A 15,294-nucleotide genomic window follows, 5' to 3' on the forward strand; every position below is an offset into this window, starting at 1 on the left:
TAATCTTCATTCCTAAAATGTGCCTAGCTGCACCAAGATCTTTCATTTCAAGCTTTATCAAGAGCTAAGATTTTAACTCTTCAATTAAACCTTTTCCTTTGCCAATAAAAAAAATGTCATTGACATACAAGGTAATAACCAGGAAACCATCACTATCAAATTTGAAATATATAAAATGATCAGATTTAGATTGCACAAATCCCAAACTTAACACAAATGTATCAAATTTCTAGTACCACATCCTAGGACTCTATTTTAAACCATACAAGGATTTCTTCAATTTATAGACCAAATGACTTTTACCTTTCACCACATAGTGCTCTAGCTATGACATATAAATTTCTTCCTCCAAATCTCCATGAAGGAAAGAAGTTTTCACATCCATTTGCTCAATCTCTAGATCATAAACTATTGCAATAGAAAGCAAAAATCTAATGGATGTCATTTTTCTTATTGGAGAAAAAATCTCACCATAATCTACTCCCTCAACTTGAGAGTAACCTTTTGCAACCAAAAGTGCATTATATTTCTCAATGCTTCCATCTGAACCCATTTTTCTTTTGAACACTCATTTATAACCAATATTCTTCCATCCTTAAGGAAATGGTACAAGGTCCCATGTTTGATTCCTCTTAAGAGCTGCCATTTCTTCATCCATTGCTATTTTTTAGGACTCTGAATCATTCATACCAAGAGCCTTTTGTATAGATCTTGGTTCATTAATGTTAGCATTCAATGCAAATATGCATCTCCAGTTATCAAGAGAATACCCATACCTTTTAGGTGGTTTCCTTTGTCTAGTAGATCTTCGAACAAGATCTAGTTCAGTTTCATGAATAGGTTCTCCCTCTTCCTCTGATGATGCAAAAATTGTAGAGTTCTCTTCAATATCTCGCCTTTCTAAGGGCCTTGATTCAACTTTCTCAGGTGTAGCAAGAAGTTGAATCACATTTTTCTTTTCTTCAATCTATTCTAGCTACACTGTGACAAAAGAAGGCTTAGTTTCTCTAAAAATAACATTGTTGAAATAAAATACCTTTTGTGCAACAGGATCCCAAAGCTTGTATCATTTCACACCATAACTATATCTAATGAAGATACATTTGACAGCTTTGTTTTCCAATTTTTTTATCTTCTCCTTTGGCACATGACCATCTACCTCACAACCAAATACTCTTAGATGTCTAAGTGAAGGCTATTAGGCCAACCATGCTTCCATTGGTGTCTTATCAACAAGAGCTGATGTAGGAGACCTATTTATTAAGTAGCAGGTAGTGGCTATAGCTTCAGCCCAGAACTTTTGTTTTAGTCCAGCACCACTTAGCATACTTCTAGCCTTATCCATCAGGGTCTTGTTCATTCTTTCTGTAACTCCATTCTGCTATGGAGAATATGGAGTTGTCTTCTCTCTTTTAATACCAAAATCTTTATAGAATGGGTTAAAATCATTGGAGCAAAATTCACCACCATTATCAATTCTCAATAATTTGATTTTCTTTCTAGTCTGTAATTCAATCATTGCTTTAAATTATTTGAAATGATTGAAAACTTCAGCTTTACTCCTAAGGAAATAAACCCATGTTCTTCTACTAAAATTATCATTGAAAGAAACATAATGAACTGATTTACCAATAGAAGGAACATCAACTAGATCAAATACATCTAAATGAATTAGATCCAAAATACATGAAGACTTATGAGAACGCGAGTAAAACTGAATGTAGTTTTATTTACCATAGATACAATGCTCACAAAAATCAAATTCAAGATTGCAATCATTTAACCCATCAACAAGGTTCTCATTTTTCAAGGTCCATATGCCCTTCTCACCTATGTGGCTGAGCCTCTAGTGCCACAACATCATCTTCTCTGTAGGCAACTTTGATTCGGTAGATAGAACACCCTTGGGTACCCAAAAACCATGACCATTTGTTGAAAGAGAACTCTTCTGCTTCTCCAATTGAGTAGTCCTTTTTATAATCTTATCAGATGTACTATAGCACTCAACTATGTGTGCATCAAGCTGGTATAGTGTACCCAATCTACCTCCTATTTCTATTACCATAGCACCTCTCACCAGTTTTACACCTACTTTAGAAAACTGTACATGCACACCCGCATCTATTAGCTTACTAATAGATAACAAATTCCTTGCTAATCTAGGGATATGCAAGACACCATCAAATCTTCTAATTCTACGATAAAATTTTTTTACACAAATACTTCCATGACCAACAATATCAAGTACTAAATTATCACCCAAATACATCTTACCACCATCAAAATTTTTATACTTACTAAACTAGTTTCTATAAGGAGTCATGTGGAAAGATGCACCTAAATCTATTAACCATGCATTTTCACCTGCATGAGTGCCCAAGGCTGTGATGAAAGCATCTCCATCTTCCTTCTTGGACTCAAAATCAAAATCTTGCTGCTTCTTCTTCTTCTTCTTTTTCTTCTCCTCTTTGCAATCCTTTCGAAAGCATCTAAGTTTGTGACAATTCCAACAGATAGCCTTGGACTTACTAGGAGATTTTGATCTCCCTTTATTTTTGGACTTAGAATGGCCATGTTTCTTTTCATTCTTGCCTCTTTCTTTTGGTCTTCCGCAAACACTCAAAGGCTCTTTGGCATTTAAAGAGACCTTCCTTCTCATCTCTTCAGAAAGTAGAGAACCAACAATGTCCTCCATCTTCAAGACAACTAAAATGCTCCCTATAGTCATCACAAGAATATCTCATGAGTCTGGTAACGAACTTAGCAAGATTTGAGGTCAACTAAGTCACCAACATATTAAAGCTTTCCAAATGCTCAAAAATTTGTCCACCTTCTTCCATTCTCAAGGAATATAATTTCTTCCTCAAGAAAATTTTATTCACAAGGTATTTTGCTTGATAGATCTCACTTAGCTTTTTCCAAAGCTTCTTCGCAGTACGTTCTTCATGGACATTAATCAGAATCAAGTCTACAAGATACAATCTCATCAGACCTTTAGCTTTTCTATCAGTCAAATGATATTGTGTGGCTAATGTCAGATCTGTAGGCCTCAACTTGTTCTCATCAATCGTATCGCATAGATCCTGATCAATCAATAGATCTTCCATCTTTAGCTTCCACATCTCAAAGTTTGTAATAGAAAACTTTTCAACATCAATTCTCCCCAACATGCTTGCCATCTTTTCAATCTTCCACATAGAAATGAGATACTCTGTACAAGCTCCCACTCAAACCTTGATTAGCTCAAAAAACTTTGTACCCAACAAACAAAACCAAAATTGGCTAGAGTCTGATACCACTTGTAAGGAAGCAAAGGTGAACGAAATTGCTTCCTATGCTAATCTTTGAGAGGACGATTATGCAAATTCAACTAACTATTGTAGAGATTTCAAGAAATGCATAATAACATAATCAAAATAACAAAGAACACATAACATAGTGATTACCTCGGGGAAACCCTTCCGGGAGAAAAATCCCACCCACCAAAACTTGCACAATGTATTATCAAATCAAGATGATTACAATATACTTACAATGCAAGTTCTTACAGGAGAAAATCACCACAACTCAAACTTGAAGGGATTCCTCCTAGCACCAGTCTTGCAAACTAAACTCAATTACACAAACACCTCCCCAAGGCCTCCTTTTATAGTGATTTTGCCACCAAGAAACCACTTGTGGTTTTACAAAACCATGAGCAAAACTATCATGACACATGTTACCCATTTTTTACATTTATATTTTCAATATGGAAAAACAACTAGGTTAAAATAGTAATCCCATCCACAATTTTGTCTCTTAGTCTAGACTCCCATAAAAGTCACAAAATGAGTCATCAAGGCTCTAAAAATGACCTAGCTATATTCTACTATGGACAATACTCATTTTTGACAACTCATTAACCAATTTCTAATGTATAAACAAGTGGAAAACTTCAACAAAAAAATTCTAGAATTTTCCAAAAGAAGATTGCAAGGTTGAGACACATGTTTTGAACAACAGAGAGGAGAGATTGTGTATCTTTATTCATTTCAGAATTGCCAACATCAGGGCTGCTGATTTGGGTGTGCCACAACTAATTTTTTACCATTATTGGCTCCATGGACGAATGTTTTCATTGTATTTGAATTTCAAATTTGAATTCTTTTCTTTTTAAAACTAGTTTTTAAATCGTAGATTTACATTGCAAAATCTTGATATTCTCATAATCTTTTGCTTCTGCCACAATAAACCCTTTTCACCATATTTGGGCACCAGGATTTTTAAGTTAATTTCTAAATTAGGTTAAACTTAAAGCTGGTGCAATAGGGTGCAAGATTAGGCTCTATCGATTTAGTTTTTCTCCAAAACACCAACATTTCCAAATTTCCACACAATAGACCTCCACTGTGATAAAAATTTATTTCTAGAATGTTCAAAAAGTATCTCAAAAATCTAACGAATTCAAATTTTAGATGAATTATTATTATGTGTTGTGATGAATTATTATTATTATTTATAAATCAAGAATAGACTCACAAAATCATTTCCAAAGATTCATAATTTACCACTTTGTAGTAGGCTCTTTCCTATGATTTAATTATTATTTTTGCAATGAATCAATTGTAATAGTAGAAATATAGAGATAGAGAGAAGTGTATAAATATGTATCATAGAGAGAGAAATAAAGATGAAAAAGAGATAAATATAGAAATATCCATAGAGAGATATGTATAAAGGAAAGAGAAGAGATAGATATAGAGAGACATTTGTAGATAATGATATAGAGTGATAGAGATAAAGAATTGTTAATTATTAAAATGTACATAGACACAGGGTGAAGGGGAGAGAGAGAGAGAGAGTAGGGGATAATTTTTAGTTGTCTTCAAAGATGTGCCCTTCCACCCTGAAAGAAAACCATTAGATGGATGGTATTCCTTATTCTTTAGTAGTTGGGAGTTTAATGAATGCAATGGTTAGCATGCGACCGAATCTTGCTCATGTAGGATTTGAGAAAAAGTGCACAACAAATCCACAAAACCCAAGAAAACCTGCATGCAGAAAACCTGTCACGAAGAAGAAAAAGACAAGAAGAGGTAAGGTTTTGATCTAAAAAAACTCAGACAAAGAAAATATTATTCAACAGATCTTCATAATAAAAAATACAAAGAGATCAATCCTTATAAAGGAGATCAAAACTCGAAAAGGCTAACCTAAAGCCTAAAAAAGCTAGGTTGTACAATATAATTAATAAAATATTAATTATATGCACCTACAAGATAGCTTAAGAAAACTAGAGTAATAGGCAACTTAAAGTAGAATTGGGTCCCGGCAATAAGGCCTGATCAAGTACCCAATCACAAAAAAATCTCTATAAAGAGGAGAAATAGAGAAAACCACGTTGGAAAAACCCTACTCCAAAAAGAGATAGGGAAAGAGAGATCAGAAGAGAATCATTGAAGCATGAAGAACCGCAAAACTCTATCAAAATGCTGATCTGTAGAACCTCCATGGAAATAGAAGGCATGAACCAAGTGTGTCTATATGGTAGATGATCTATCTCACCGAAATGCATAGGTAGCCAGCCACTACAATTACCTAGTATGTAGGATCAAGTACTAAATACATAGCTCAAACCAATGAACCATCAGCCAAAGAAGCATAGAACAACAATATAACCTCCCGTTAAGGCAGGTGAGGTGACAGGCAGCTAAAAAGATGGGCCAAAAATCTCCTACAACACAGGAGCCAAACACATCGAGAGTGAGGTACAAACACAAATAAAGGCACGTGTCATCGACACTGCATGAGAAATAAGAGAAAGAGGGCCTATAAGCAGCAAACAACTATCCCCCCCATGACACTTCATAAAATAGTGCAAGTACAACGAATCACAATGATGAAAAGGATCCTAAAATGCAAGAGTGGAACTTTATCTCAGTGCGTTGCATAAAAATGCTTACAATGAATATAAAAAATGATAAAAAAAATATAAGGCTGAACCAACAGAAGGTAGAGCCAAAACGAAGCAACTAAAGCAACAAAATCGATCCTCGGACCTGAAACAAACAGGATATCCACCAAAATGCTAAAATGAAAAAGATTGAATAGGATGTGCCTAGAACAAAATCTAGAACAACAACCAAATCACTGGAAAGAGCACAGAAAGAGCTTTCCATTGATATAAAGAAGTCTAAAATCGGAGATCAGATGCTCAAGATACGTCTCCCAGAGTGCAAAATAGAACATCTAGCTTTGATTGCGAAAATAGGCAACCAAACTACATCAAAACCCAAAAATACCTATACCAACATCTCCGTATTGGAACCAGCTTTTTGGCACATTTTTTGGATTGAAAAAATACGTCCGTATGCTCGACTTACGGAAGAAAAACCTCTAGGGCCTTTGAAAATGCATGAAAAAATTATGTTTTTTAATAAAAAAATAAAAAAACAATTAAAAACCCCGCACTGCTGGCAGAGCGGCGGCCAAGTGGTGGTCGAGCGGAGGAAGGGTGGACCGCTGCCGCTGCACTAGAGGATGAGTACAGATGAGTGGCTAAGCACAGGCAGCCGGTGGAGGTGGAGCCGCAGTGGCCACAGAGCCGCTAGCCGTCTATAGGACCACAGGCAGTAACCGCCAGTGGTTTACTGCAGCCGCTAGTGGTTTCGATGATCGCCAGCGATTTTCCCAACCATCGCAGCTAAAAACTATATTTTTCCCAAAAATTTTCCAATTTTTTAAATTTATCTGCCTTGAACTGCGTGCCAGGGGGCCGTACGACCTTCTGGGTAAAAAAATTTTCTTGCCAAATCAACATTGTCCAAAATGGATAAGTTTTATATCAAAACGAGGGTTTTGACGCCTTCTAAATCTATCCGTGAGGTTTGTTTGGCCTCAAACTACTCTGAAAATTAGTGAGCCCCCTATTTTCTCAAAAAAAGCTTGAAAAAATACCAGATCTGATCCACCAAACTCTTGTTCTCCCTTTTTCTTGAAACACCGAACAAGCTACAGCAGATCTGGCTCTAATACCATGTAGGACTTGAGCAAAAGTGCACAACAAATCCATGAAGCCCAAGAAAACTTGCATGCAGAAAACCTGTCACAAAGAAGAAAAAGACAAGAAGAGGCAAGGGTTTGATCTGAAAAAACTCAAACGAAGAAAATATTATTCAACAGATCTTCATAATAAAAAATACAAAGAGATCAATCCTTATAAAGGAGATCAAAACTCGAAAAGGGTAACCTACAGCCTAAAAAAGCTAGTTTGCACAATATAATTAATAAAATATTAATTATATGCACCTACAAGATAGCTTAAGCAAACTAGAGTAATAGGAAACTTAATTAATTAAATCAAAGTGATTTAATTAATAAGTGCAAACAAATAATTACGCTAACAGCTCATGCAGGGGAGTTGTAAGTGGTTTTATGAGTAATCTAGGTAAAACTCATTGACAAGTAGTTCAGAGGATTTTTCAGTATTTATGAGGCAATTTTAACACTAAGACCCCTTATATGTGTGGATATGTTGATTCTGATATGGTTGGGGATTTTGATAAAAGGAGTTCTACAATGGGCTATGTTTTTACTTTCATCAGAGCAGTGATTAGCTGGAGTTCTCATAAGCAACAAGTTGTTTCTCTTTCTTTTACTGAGGCCAAATATATTTCTCTTATTAAGGGGGCTAAAGATTTGACATGGTTACATCAATTATTTGGAGAGGTAGGATTTCAACAATCTAACTTTACTCTATTTCCTGACTATAAGAGTGCCATTCATTTGGCTGAAAATTCAGCTTTTCACAATCATACAAACCATATAGAAACCATATTTCACTTCATCCATCATGTTGTTGAAGAGGGAAGGATAAACTTAGAGAAGATACACAGATTAATCTAGCTGATGTGTTTATAAAATTTGTACCTCGATAATTTCAAATTCTATAGAGCTTCTCTCGACATTGTCACAACATAGCCATAAGAATTCCAAGTAGGGGATATCTTTGCGTAGCACTCATTGGACTTCAAGTGGGAGATTGTAATGGTTCTAACAAGGGAATTTGTAACAACTTTGAATGTGTAGTCCAATCATTGCCGACTCTTCCCCTTCTTAGCCATTTCGTCTTCCATTGAATGATACTAATATAGAATAGAAATGATAGTTGATGATGCTATGAACATTGTAACTTGTGATTTATTTGAATAAAAGAAATTCCCCTATTGAAGAGTGGATGTAGTCCACATTAGCTAGATGAACCAATATAAACTCTGTGTCCACTCTTGCATCTTTTGATTCACTATTAGTTTTTAGTTTTAGTTTATTTTTCTATATTAGCTCAAAATTGCCCATTAATAAAACTTCCAAATTTTGCAACCATTATTTAATTCTATAAATAAAAAAGTGAGAAATTGAGTACATGAACAAATTTAGACCTTACACTCCATCAACATATCTGTTAATAATGGTTAAATATCAAAGATTGAAGGTACTCATTTCTAATAGTTAATTTCTAAAATCTATAAAAGCACTTCTTCAAAACTATTATTGAAATTGAAAGGCTTTCAATTAATCTATCAAAAATCAAGTCTTAGTGAGTCAACCAATTACAAAAATAAATTTTATTTTTATTTTTTAGATGTTCAATGTTGGAGGTTTACATTTAGAGAGATTTGAATCATTAAAACTAAAGTTATATACAATTAAGTGCACATAGAAAGGCATTGAATAGAATGAAGAAATGGACAATAGTTCTATTCTATGTCTTTTGTGAGAGAGAGAGAGTCAACACTTTTCCTAAAAATATAATTATCAATATCAATTAGAATGGATAATGACAAAAGTTAGATTTTAAAAATTTAAAATATATTCTATAAATTAATTTTTTAGTTCAAATAATTAAATAGAATGAATTATAATTAATGGTAAAAATATTAAGTGTTTATAAATATATATTTTTTTAGGCAAAAGAGGCAAGCCACTATAATATTTTAATAATCTGATTCAATAAGGTCAACTGGGAAAGAATCAGTGAAGAAAACCTAGCATCATCCCTAATGTATACATAGTTTTAGATATTTTGAACAAATAATTAAAAAGGGTGAATCAAGTACCACCCATCAGTATATCTAGAATTGAATATCACCTTCCTCCAAACTGGTATGCATCAAGACGATCCAACAAACTTATCTTCCTGAATTAATTTTTTACCAATATTAACATTAAGTGTTTATAAATATTAACATTTCATTTAAATTATAAATTAGTGTCAATAGATCTTTGGACTAACAAAATGGCTCACAAAGAGGCCATGAAAAATCAAGTTTCCTTCAATGCAAGACCGAAACATCATAAAATAAAATAGTTCATTTAAATACATATAAAAAGTAATATTTAAATTTTAATCTTATTAGTCAAATCATCACTGATAATTAATAAATATCATTTGATAACCATTCTAAAGTAAGATTTTCTGAAATGTTTTACAAGACATATTAGACGTGCGGAGCTAATACAACATCATTAGATGAAGTTGTACAATAGGAAACACATTGTCAGATGCAACTTTACATTAGTAAATGAGTAGTAGAAGAAAATTTAAAAGACATTATATCTCATATGCAACTTGTTAGGAGTCACCGTTGAGAGTGACCAACACTTAGCCTTCATTTATCCTCTCTTTCTCTTTCTCCAAAATTTCAACAATTCAAAAAATTGCAATATATAAGAAATAAAGTGTTAAAATCTACAAAGAGAGAGATCTTTATAATGTAATCATTTAAATGATATGAATGAAAAATGTATAAATATATTACTTGTGTGGGTTTCGAGTCATCATCCCTGCTAGAAGCTAGGTTGCATTCAAATTCTTTTATCTCTTCCATTTGTAGAGAATTAGAGCCCTCAATTTTTTGGGAGGAATAAAGAGGCTCCAATTCAACTTCCTCTTCTAATATTTTATGATTGTCATGATGAGTACCATTCTAGCCTTCAATTTGTTCTCCTTCAGTCTCATTTTACATGTCAAATATATTATAAACTCCTTTATCGCAATTCCCATCTTCTATCTCTGATATATAGACCATCATGAATATTAAGAGGGGTGGAGGAAGGCAAAAACCATCCAAGAATGCAGAAAGACAGTAATAAAAAATTAAGACTTTGTAAGCATGAAGTTGAGTACATATTTGTGAACAATATTAAAATAAATTCACACCTTTTAATAATTTTCACTGAGCAAAAACTATTGCTGAGTGCCAAATTTACTCAGCACCTTAATAAACTGAGTGGCAGGAGTGTACCGATTGAGATCGGTAGATGAAGAACAACTTAGCAACAATAGATGTCGAGTGAACTTGGTAGCCACTGTAGGGTAGAGCTCGATAGTGTGATTACCAAGTGAACTTAGTAGCCACTAGAGAGAGGAGCTCGAAAGAAGAAAATCCCAAGTGAACTTGGCACTAACTATCAAGTTAAAAACCCAAATAAAGAGCAAACTGAGTGATAGACTTTCAATGTGAGTATTACCACCATTAAAAACTAGAGAACCCAAGGCTTAAAATATTCAACAATAAACTTCACAAATGCAATGAACAAGAAACAATGGATTCACATATGCTTTCTATTTAACTTTGATTGAAACTATTACGAAATCTGGGAGCATATGGCTTCTATCAAAAAACCCTAAAATAACCCTAAAACTGGTAAAACTTCAAACTTCATAAACTTTAAACTTGAAGCTCTAATGGTTGCATACAATGGTGCCTAGAGCAAACACTACTTCACTAAACACACTCAACAAAACAATAAACATACAAAATGACAGGTAGAAACACATGCAACTGGAGGCACACCAATGATTCCTTCTATCTTGGCAATGACTGATCTATTAATCACTTCCTTTCCTCTTTTTGAGCTCTGCAACTTTCTTATCTGCTCTTCTTTACCTTCACTTTGTCTAGAGGTCGAAAGGAAAATAATATTCCTTTTTTTTCTTCTACCAAAAATGTTTTCCACCTCATTTGCAAATTTGAAAACCCACCTACCTATAATAAATATTTATGACTGTTGTGCAGGTCATCAGGGATGGTAGGTGGGTGTTTGGCTCCATGGACAAATGTTAACTATATTTAGTATTTCAACACTCCCCCTTTGTCCTGAACCAAAAAAGCAAGGATCACTACTAATCCAAATCAACTACACAAAGACACTCTCTTAGGTGTACAAAAGTTCCAATCCCTAATGGCTTGGTAAAAATGTCTGCTAGCTACTACTCAGACTTAAAAAATTCTACTTTGATATCTTCATTCTCCACCAATTCTCTGATGAAGTGATATCTGATCTCTATATGTTTGCTTCTCCCATGGAAGACTGGATTCTTGGACAATACAATTGATGAGATGTTGTCACAATAAGTTGTGGTTCCATCCTCTTGCCTTTCATTCAAATCTGTCAAGATCCTCCTTAACCAAATAGCTTGACATGCTACTAAATTTGCTGCTATATATTTAGTCTCTACTATAGATTGAGCAACAGTAAATTGCTTCTTGGATGTTGTTGAAGTTGCTCCCGATCCCATATGAAACATGTATCTAGAATTTCTCTTCCTATCATCTATACTTCCAGCCCAATCACTATCAGTATAACCTATTAACATAAATTCATTTGATGTAGTATACAAAAATTCCAAAACCATTGGTACCATTCACATACCTTAGGATTCTCTTTCCCACTTTCCAATGGGAATCCTTTGGTGTTTTCATAAATCTAGAAATCAGACTTACTACATGCATCAAGTCTAGCCGAGTTGTAGTCAAGTACATTAAACTTCAAACCATACTCTTGTATAGTGTTGGATCCACTCTCTTGCTAGAGTCTTCCTTTCTCAACTTCAAACCTATTGTTTTTGGTGTGGGGGCTACCTTATTGTTCTACATTTGAAATCTCTCCAAGATCTGCCTTGCATACTTTTCTTGAAAGATGAAGATACGATCATGGAGTTGTTTTACTTCTATGCCTAGAAAATATTTCAAGAGACCTAGGTCTGTCATTTCAAACTCACTTTTCATGGTCTATTTGAACTCACCAATTAGATCCTTGTCATTACCAGTAAAAATAAAATCATCTACATACAAGACAACAATCAACACATTTCCATTTGTTTCCTTGATGTAGAGAGTAGGCTCACCATTTCTTTTTCTAAAGCCATTGCTCATCAAATATGAGTCAATCCTACTGTACCATGCCCTTGGAGCTTTCTTGAGCCCATAAAGAGCTCTTTTCAATCTATATACTTTGTTCTCTTCACCTATTACTTCATAACCAGGTGGCTACTCCACATATACTCCTTCTTTCAATATACCATTTAGGAAGGCAGACTTCACATCCATTTGATATATCTTCCATTTGTGCTAAGTTGCAATTGCTATGACAGTATGCACAATTTCCATTCTTGCAACTATGACATATGTCTCATCATAATCTCTGCCATACTATTGTTTGGAGCCCTTGACTACTAGCCTTACCTTATGTCTATCAATCTTGCCTTTAGTATTGCATTTGATCTTGTAGACCCATTTCACTCCAATCACTTGCTTCTTGGGAGACAAATATGTTAGCTCCCATGTCTCATTCCTTTCTATAGCATCTATCTCCTCATCCATGGCTTTACACCATTTCTTCTCCTTAATAGCTTCTACAAAATATATTCTATCACTATGAGAATATAATGCAAAATTAACACTCTCATTATAATCTTCATACCTTTCATCTTTGTATATCTCCCTAAGACTTTTGGTCTTTCTTAGTAATAGGGATGAGAGTTTGGGATCAAAATCTTCACTGCTACTACTTTGCCGACCAACTCGGTCTTCACTGCTACTTGGCACTGACACTCAGTCATGCCTAGGGGAGCTTGGCAATGACTGAAGCTTCTTGCCTTTTCTTCTATTTGCTCCTTCTTCTTACTGTTCATCAGCATCCTCTTCACTCATAATTCACACTTTGCTTGAAGTGCTCAGTGACTCATCAATTTGACCATATCAAGACTGATTTTCAAGAAATTCCACATCTCTTGAAAGCATCATCTTGTTGTTCAATGGGTCATACAATCTATATGCCTTTCATTCTGAGCTATACCCTGTGAAGATGCACTTCACACCTTTTTCTTCCAATTTTTTCCTTTGCTCTTTAGGTACATGTGCATATGCAACACATCCAAACACCCTTAGGTGTTCAACTATTTATCTTCTTCATGACCATGCTTCCATTGGAATTCTATCAAGGACTACCTTTGTAGAACATCTATTAATTAAGTAAACTATTGTTTCCAAAGCTTCTCCTCAAAATTTAGTTGGGAGACATTTCTCTTTCACCATGCTCCTTGCCATTTCAGCAATGGTCCTGTTCTTTCTCTCAGCCTCTTCATTCTGCTGTGGTGTATAGTTGGCTCTGAGCTCTTTCTTTAGACCATGTTTCCTGCAATAATTTACAAAACAATTTGAGGTATACTCCCCTCCTCTATCTGATCGTAGAAATTTGATATAGTGACCACATTCTCTTTCAGCCTGGGCTTTAAATTCTACAAAATTTTCAAATGCTTCAGATTTATTCTTTAAGAAATAAACCCATGTTCTATGACTGAAATCATCAATGAATATCATGAAATAAGTACTCCCCCCAATGGAAGTAACTTGCATAGGACTGAATAGGTCACTATGCACTAACTCTAATGGATATCTAGCCCTCCTAGAATTTTTAGAATTAAAGGGAAGCCTATGTTGCTTACCCAAAATACAAGCCTCACACTTGTCATGTGAATTTCCTATACATGGCAAACCTTCTACCATTCTTTTATTTGACAACAAATTTAAATCATCATAGCCTAAATGACCATACCTAAGATGCCATAGCTATGAGGGGTCTTCAATCACACTCCTTAGAGCTGATTGTGTGGGAGATGCAACACCAACTTGAGATGAGAAACGTGTCTCTATCTTCAAGGGAAACATTCTATTCTTTGTCATTTTAATTGCTGCAAGTAGGTTCTTTCTCCCATCCTTTTCATGATTGACACACATGTCATTCTCCATCAGCTCTTTGTATCCATTTTGAATGAGCTACCCAATGCTCATTAGATTGTGCTTCATACTAGGGGTGGAATACAAAATTTTTATTTCCTTTTTCTCACCTTGCTTGGTGCGGACCATAATAGATCCTTTGCCCACTAATTGTAGGGTCCCATTGATACCCATTTTAATCTTAGATTTGAAACTCTTGTCAATGAATGTAAACAAGGTTTCATTACCACTCATGTGGCTGCTACATCCACTGTCAAGGTACCAAATCTCAGGGATTCCTTCTTCACCAAAATTACACATGCTGAAGGTAGTGGCATTGTTTCCACTTCCCATGTTCACATCAGCCACATTTTCTTGTCCTAACTAATCATTTTTCTTGTTCTAGCATTCACTTGCATAATGCCCAAATTTATGATAGTAGTAGCATTCTACGTTACTCCTATTTGAGTTGTAGTTTTCCTTACCTCCTCTTGAAGTATTTTTTGAGCTACTTTCTCCATCTTCTCTTCCTGAGCTTTCTGCTGCAACATTTCTTTGTCCTCCATTTCTTCGGCCTATATCTTTGGAGTTTTTGCCTGAGCCATTTCTTCCTCTCCCCCTTCCTCTTGGATTTGACTAAGCCTTGAATGCTTGCTCATGGGAAGAAGAAGATGCATATCTATTGATCCTATGCTCATGGGTTTGGAGAGTACCCATCAACTCATCCATTGTCAAAATAGTGAGGTCTTTTGCCTCTTCTATGATCATGACCAAATTGTCATATTTATGAGGTAAACTCCTCAATATCTTTTCCACTATCCTCTTCTCTTGATAGTCTTCTCTATTTTATTTTAGTTGATTAATAACATTGGCTGTCCTTGAACTAAAATTTGCAATTGATTCATTTTACTTCATCTAAATGTTCTCAAACTCCCTCCTTATATTTTGTAGCTTTACTGTACAGACTTTATCAGTCCCCTTGAAGTTTTTCTAAAGGATATCCCATGCTTCCTTTGCATAATTTGTTGCTGCAATCTTTGGAAAAACTATCTCTGTCATTGCTACTTCAATCAAACTTAATGCCTTAGCATCCTTCCTCCTTGACTCTTTCAAATGAGTCTTTTTTGCATTTGTGAGAGCAGCATACTAAGCTGGGTTTGTCACATCATGGAACCCATTAACTACAAAATCCCAAAAATAATTAGCAGACATTATGGTTTTCATTTTCTTTGACCATGTATCATAATTTTTTCCA

Source organism: Cupressus sempervirens, chromosome 5 (assembly GCF_028749045.1).
Source record: "Cupressus sempervirens isolate cs-2001-9-10 chromosome 5, ASM2874904v1, whole genome shotgun sequence".
Taxonomy (NCBI): domain Eukaryota; kingdom Viridiplantae; phylum Streptophyta; class Pinopsida; order Cupressales; family Cupressaceae; genus Cupressus; species Cupressus sempervirens.